At 40.8% G+C, this 7,917-nt stretch overlaps 1 non-coding gene across 1 annotated transcript; it reads left to right on the forward strand.

Annotated features, from left to right (window-relative positions):
- The first annotated feature begins 6,883 nt into the window (after positions 1 to 6,883).
- Positions 6,884 to 6,956, forward strand: Trnak-uuu (transfer RNA lysine (anticodon UUU)). Its single transcript has one exon. It is a non-coding gene; the product is annotated as a tRNA-Lys (tRNA).
- The last annotated feature ends 961 nt before the right edge of the window (positions 6,957 to 7,917 follow it).

Genomic DNA, 7,917 nt, shown 5'->3' on the forward strand with positions numbered 1-7,917 from the left:
GAGAGAGGCTGCTTTTTTTTATCAAAAATGAGAACACAGGCGACTGAGTATCATGGCGGCTAAAACAAAAGCTCCGTAACGCCTCCCCCATCCCCTATATATACGTGCCCCTCCTCGACCCCCGCCAGCAAGCTCTTCCCTTCGCTTTTGTTTAAATATTAATAACGTACAGAAACTCTGTCGCTCGGCGTCGAGGCTGTCGGCGCTTTGTACAATTAAAGTTAATATCGTTATTATATTAACGGTGTGGTAGTAACGGGGTTGGTCCGTATTATTTATTGCGCGCTGCGGTAATAATCGCTGTAAGGGGCGAGGGGGGTCAAGGGGCGCGACGGTCTGGCGACTGGGGGGTTGGTTGCAGAAGAGCAATGCGGGGCACAAGTAGCAGGGGTACGAGACCGGCCTGCAGGAATTTGACTGACGTGAGGGAAGAATATGTAGGTATACGCGCACAAATTGTTTTTGCGTTGTTTGGGACACAGCGGACCGACGGACGGACGCTTGAACGACGCCGGGGTGAGGCTCGTCACTGCCTCTTTTATTAGGGGTGATAAATTAGCTTTGTCCCAATGGAATTCTTCGATAGACAGAAAAACAAGCCGTTTCAATATCGTCGAGAACCTCTGCGGGCCTGTACAATCTGGGGATTCGCGAAAATTTATACCCATGGAACAGCGAGCTGGTGAAAAACTGATGGTTTCCGTAGACGATAGGAACGCTTAACGCAACTTCAAGTTTCAACTTTGAGCCTTTCCTTTAATGGGATATTATTGTTTCCGCATCATACCTGTACGTACACGAGTATAATGTGTCGCCTTGAATTCATCCGAACTCACAGTATGTTATTGATTCGGAATAATTATTGATAATTCTAGCTGACGTTTGAAATTTTATTTCTCTTGTGATAAAAAAATTTTCTTAGAATTTTTGGAGAAAAATTACCGTCCAATTCGCGACGTTTAAACAAAGCTCAAACCGAGTCATAGAAAACGGGAGCAGAACAAAAATTTGAAGATAAATTGTCGTTACGTGATTATCCTTCGTGGGGAGGTAAAATGTAAACTTACACAACGTTTGTTAGCACGGAAAATTGGTATCGAGAATCGCAGATCCGAGTAATACCGAATCGATACATCGGGGGAAAAAATTCTGGGAAACGGAGCTTAAATCCAGCGAATAACGGCGAACGAGAACGAACGAGTAGAGCAAAGCAGATCAGAGCAGAGCGTGCCACGCACGTTGGCCGCGGTAAAAATCCTGGCAATAAGCTCTCATATCGCGGTGGGCAACGCAACCCCCCCGAAGAGATAAGCTCCGCCCTTCCATCCTCTCCCGGATTTTCCCCACCGTCAGCTTCGCGACCAGGAATCCGTGGCATTCCAATTAGCTCGCGAATCAAAAGAGCCGGGGCTGCCTTTGTGGCGTCTCACCCCCACGCGATGCGTTCTACCTGCGTCCTTCCCTCTTTCTCTGCACCCCGGCTCCCATTTCTCCAAATCTACGAGCTCCGTCTCTTTGTCTCTGTTCCTCCGAGAGTTTCGAACAGTTTTCTATCTTTCTTCAACGTTTCACCTGACTCACCATAACACTAGCCGAATTCGAGCTTCTTCCTCCGGAGCTCTACCGCTTCTATGAGCTTTTACTGGGCTAGGGATTAATCGAGGTAGAAATCGCATCTTCGAGCTTCGGTACCCCGTAGAATTGATACTGTTAACGTAACGTCGTTGTGAATCGAGAATTGATATTTTTTTACCTCATAAGTATTATCCACAAGCCATTCAGCTCGACGAAACTCGGGCCCAAGTGGTAACTCGTGACTAACTCTCGCGGCGTACCGATAGGAACTGACGTTCAATTCCGACCGTTATATTACCATGTTTATGTCCACGAGCCTGGCTCGTGATGTTTATGTTTGGCCAGATTATCTGTCGACGAGCCTGGCGCGTCATATTCATGTTTGGGTGAAAATCTTCATCACGAATCAGACTCGTTAAAGCACGGAAAAGGGTTAACGTGATTTCCACCGTTCGATTAAATCGATCTATCGGGTCAATTTGAAACAGTTGATTCCCTTCAGCTTTGAATCTCATTCCCTGTCACTCCGTCTTTCTGGTACAAGTGGCTCGAATTTGACGAACAGTTCGCTTATTGGCTTGCCGTTGTTAAACCGGATCGTGCGTCCGACCAAAACGACCGCGACTACTGCACAAGTCCGTATATTGCTCGTAATAAAGTATAATCAAAGTAATTATGGAGTCGGACACGCGAGGCTAGACGCAGCTTCGTAAAAGGGGGGTAGCTCGCCAAATACAAAACGAATATCTGAATAGTAATTTAGTCGACCCTTTAGCGACAGTCTTAATTTCGTACGCGAACCGAAGCAAAGCTCAGATCTAATTCCTCGAGCCTTGCTGCAGACTCGGGTTAACGAAGCTAGCTTGGTAAAAGCACCCCTCCTTAAACCCTTCCGCCTCTAAGGAACGCCTGCTTTAATTATTAGAGCAGTTAATCCGCCCGTTTAAAACGATCAAGAAATTCTCTTGCAAATTAATACCACCTACACTACGTTTACTTACTTCGTATATTACGAGACGATGACGGGCTCGCGGTTTATAACCGAGGGTTGTCGCTGCTTTATAAAAAGTATACGCAAGGATTCGTCACCTGGTCAAGGGTCACGTTTTTTTTAGCATAACCTGTTTCATTCATTTTTGAGTTCGCGCTAATTAAAATTTGCCGCGAGTTGAAATTATCCAACTTTTGCTAATCTCCAGCAGCCAGCCAGAGATGTGACCGTCACTTTCGCGGTATACATTTAATAAAAAAAAAATACAGTAAATTCCTGTCTGGACGCTTTATGCCGGGCATTCCGTTCCCTTAGGTGGACAAATATCTGCAGCCTTTCCTTTCGAAGCCCACGTTCGAAATTTGAAATACGCAGGAGCGTTTGATACGAGATATGTTCGTAGAGCGGATATTCCGGAATATTTCAAGACTGAGGTATGCCCTCCGAATGCTTTGATCACGGCCGCAATGCTTTGCTGCCTTAGCCTCTACCCCACAACTATGGAACGTTATGTTTGACGAATACTGACTCGAAAATTTGCGGCTTTACGAGTCCTAGGCACGTACATCTGTTTGGTTCGCTCACTTGCCATTGCGTAAGAAGACATGGAGAAACGGAGGTTTTCCATTTTTTATTTTTTTCTCAGACGGATGATAGGAGGACATTGTTTGATCGCGAACGAGATAAAGTGGCGGAAAGAGAGGATAGCGGTGGAACACTTGTTTTTAATTAATATTTGCCCGATTCAATTAATACTTTAGTGAGAATAGCGTGGAATCAGGGAACCGTGTAATTGGATGTAACCAACCACAACGGACAAACGCGCGACAAATGTATAAACGTGGATGTGGATATATCTGCGATGGGGCCAGTTTTAATATGCGCAAATGATAAACCAAGTGGAACCTAACAAAGTGGACAGAAGTGGCCTGCAGGTACGTAATAAAATTTGCAGGAAGTTAGCATTCGTATTCATAACCGGCGGACGCGATGACAAAGCCGTTTAATTTTCCCGGATCGCAATTACCGCTGGATTTTATTGTATTTTTTCAACCTGCAAATATGAAAAAGGTACACTTGAATAGATTCGCTACCGTGTGGTTCGACTCTTCAATTTCCAAATACCTCCCTCTCTGTACTTCTACACGTACATAAATAATATCTACTTCACTTGCCTGGCAAAAATTTAAGAAATTCGACTTATCGAAAATTGAAAAAAAAAAATTCATATCACCGTATGGAAGGAATATTAACAACCGTAGCAAAGGGTACGTCGATTTTTGACAAAATATTTGAGTTTTGTATGTTACCCTCACGCCGCACCTGCGCATCCCCATTTTCTTCCATGTATTTCCCTGCGTGCCGTGCGGTAAGGGTTTGCCTTGTGGAATTCTGATCTGCACTCGAGCGAGACCGGTTATACTCATATATTTGTCCCCAAAATTAATATCGCCGAGTTCCCCACTCGTTACAGCTCCACCTGCAAACTAGCAATGTATAAAAAACGAGTCATTCGGTGGTCGTGTATGACAACAATGATAATGCAGAAGCAAAATGAACCAAGCTAGTAACGGTATTGAGCAAAATCTCGGTTGTTCTTTTCGAAGTAAGTCTCATTGTCGGAATAGTCCAAGAAATAGGTTTAAACTTATCGATAAATTCTGCTCTCTTCAATTAAACTCACGATAATTTCAGCCATTCGCCGATTAATTCTCGAGCCATAATGAACCTGTTAAGCCGGTGAAATTTTCTAGCCTTGAACTAGACGGTCGATCGTTCGAACCCGTTGCTGCGATCACGTGCAAGTGAGGCATGCAGCGTAAAAAGCATAACCACTCGTATAGCATAGAATACGCGAGCGTGGGGGTTAAAGGGTGGTGGCCGGGAAGGGATGAGGGGGGAGGTCATAGGCAACGTTGAACGCATTCGTAACATCAAACACGGTAATAAAAGTCAGCGTTACACCCGGAGGGTGCTCGAGAATGGGGACAAGGAGGGGGAGAGTCAAAAAGCGATGCAGCCCAACTCTGTGCTGCCCTGTAAAGGGAGAGAACGATTTTGTCAGCCGGCAGCGGCGTAGCCAAGCGAACACGCTTTTCCCCGAGAATTTCATCAGACATTGAATTTTATTGGTAAAATGTTTTATTTTCCACGAGAGCGGGTTACAGTATGCGTATATGCTTCGAAATATTATATACCCTCGAAATTCGAAAAAAATCCGTCAACGCACAAATCAAATTGCACGCCGTAAATTTGTTTTCTTTTTGACATCAGTCGAGATTCCATGATTTTTATACACCGAATATATTACACTTTAAAAATCCAATATAAATGCAGACAGGGATTAGCAATTGAAGATTGATCACTCCCGAGTATTCGGATTCCGTATTCAAATTTCGCACAGACGAACCCGTATAGGCATAAGACATTTTTTATACCAGGAACAAAGTTGTGACAAAATATACCTACGTACCTACACACGGTGCCTCTCTGAGCACCTTTTTCCCCTACGGAGAAAAACAATTTTCATATCGCAACGACGATTTTTTAATCACCAGAAGGTACGCCAATGACCGACCACCTAAGCGTCACAAATATGTTAGTTGCCAGTTAGAGGGATTATATATTGCCACTAGCCAGTCCTAAGCCCCCTATTAGATCAACAATCCCCTTGGCCCTTTGGTCCTGGTGATCAGATCAGCTCGCACGTGGATCCCTTCTCTGTTCTGCATACGAGTGTGTATGTATGTATGTTTAATAGTGTCGCCGCGCTCTCGAATCGTGGATCATCGGGGTGGAAAAGAATGACAAGTATTTCATTTACAGCCGATCAGCCCGTGCAGATTACCGCAACGAAGGAATTGACTGCCGCACGCGTCAATGTCCTCTCCTTATCGTTTCGTTGTGTGTAACTTTGAAGCTCGTCAATATCAACGAACGGTCTTCACTGTCAAATTCCTGACCATATCCACATTGCACAGTGAAGGCAATCAAACCATTGCCTATATTACGAACGAAACGAGTGGAAATTTGACGGGGACTTCGAAACTATGTTCGAAACACTGAAACAGAGAAAAGAGAGTGTGACTGAAAATTCCGAGACTTGCATAATTTTTGGTTGTAATGGTGTGTTAGACTCGCCTGGAATGAAGAGCGTTATTTTTTTATCAACCGCCTTCTCAAATTTCTGCCCTCGATTTATTGGAGAAAAATAATTCAGGAACACTTGTCCTCCTTGTGTAGTTTCGAAACTCCTGGAACAGAAAAATAGCTTTAGTGGATGTGAACAAAAATTCCAAACTATTCATGAATTGGCTGGTTGTACGAACACCGAAAAAAATTGTCGTTCTTCCATTTAACGAAGCACTGCGAATTAGACACGACATGTAACAATTCATTAAAGCTTTTAAGGGCTGCTGATCAGGTCTTGTTTTCACCCCAATTATACAACCAAAACGTAGCACGTAGATACAAGGCTGCCCTTTAGACGATCAACCCTTTTACCTTTGTTACAGTTGACTTGAAATAATCCTGACTAAAGGGGGTTAAGTAGAAGATCGGATTTTTAAATTGCCGTTTATCAAGCAGGATTTTGGTGCTTGCTACAAAGGGAGGAATGTTTTGATCATAATCTGATACATATGTTTATTGTATACGCAACCGTAGGGGTAGCGAAGTATGTGTATTTCATTACTTGAAAGACCCAGTCGAAATTTATCTCCGACAAGTGTGAGAAACAGAAACTTACAGTAACTTACAATGTCATTATTTTCTTAAAAAATTAACTTTGATAGCTAAATGAAAAAATGAATGATAAGTGTTGGATTTTCGCAGAAACTGATTTTAGTTTCTTCGTCGTGGGCAAATGGTTATGCAGTCAAATACAGTTAAAAATAATACTATTATTTTAGGAAATCACCATTGTAAGGATCTAATTTTATCGTTGGTTTGAATGAAAATAAAAAAAAAAATGGCAAAGTACTTTCATTGATTCTACGCCTGATGGATTATAAAATTATCAAGGCAAAATATTCATTTTCTTGATAGAACTCGAGTAACGTTTTAATGATGTTAATTTGCTTTCTTTATTTTCATTCAATTCTTCATTTGTTTTTATTTCATCGAAATACATTATTATATAAGTATTATTAATCCTTAAAATACAAAACCAAGAAGGTGCCAATGGTAGTTTTAGCCGAATGTCAATACATTCGATTGATTGACAACGAATACATATAATATAATTTTAACGAGAAATCGTGTGCGATGCGTTATATTTTAATACAAAATAGCATATATCAAACCTCAGTTATAAGCGCCCGGATAGCTCAGTCGGTAGAGCATCAGACTTTTAATCTGAGGGTCCAGGGTTCAAGTCCCTGTTCGGGCGAGAATTTTTTTAGAATCATAATTACGTTTTTACAAACATCAGAAACGTCATCACATATGAGAATGATTATATACGAACTTGAAATAATGTATTTAAACGGACTACGAATTCACCGAGAAATATTCATGTTATTACATGGATCAACGTGTGGCGTAGCAGCTTCGTGTACGCTTTATCGAACCGCTTCCAAAATGCGAGTGAAACACCGTCGAGGTTTTGTAATCTCTTAAAATTATTTATTTGTTCGTTCTTTACATATTGGTTGGTACAGTAAGAAACTTAATAAGTTGTAAATCAATAAGCACCACAAAGCCTTACAATTTAGAAGGAATAAATGAGGTAAACTATAAATATGTAGAAGAAAATTTCTTTTAAGACGATGCAAACATTCCATTAAGCGAAATATATATTTATATATGTATATGTATTATAAATATTTATCTCGATTAAGGCGCGACATATGTCGCGAAGAAAATTATTATTATCACTGTAATAACTAGTCTCTAAATTACAAGATATTAATAATAATGATATGGTCTTACCAACTATAACTATACGAGTAAATTAATCATTATTATACTAATATTATATTTTCAATAATACATCACAAAAAGCCATGGAAATTTTCATAATTCAGGAATATGGGTGATGTTTTTTGCGTTATTATACTCAACATTATAATTTCTCTGTACCATATTTAAAATCTTTCTCTTTTTCACGTGTGCCAACTATTCCAGCTTCTAATATTATATTAATATTACTTTATTCATAGGTATTTTAAATATTCATTCTTTTTTAAGGAATTTATTATTTCTACAAGAATTTTTCAGCATATCGAATTTTTCAGGTAGGTACATCACCATCATTATACCACTTTGATTCATGTTTAATACATACATACAATTTGACGAGGCTTTCCAAGAAATCTGCCCGTAAATTTTACACCCAAGATTCCTCACGT

This window comes from Neodiprion virginianus, chromosome 6 (assembly GCF_021901495.1).
Source record: "Neodiprion virginianus isolate iyNeoVirg1 chromosome 6, iyNeoVirg1.1, whole genome shotgun sequence".
In the NCBI taxonomy this organism is placed as follows: Eukaryota; Metazoa; Arthropoda; class Insecta; order Hymenoptera; family Diprionidae; genus Neodiprion; species Neodiprion virginianus.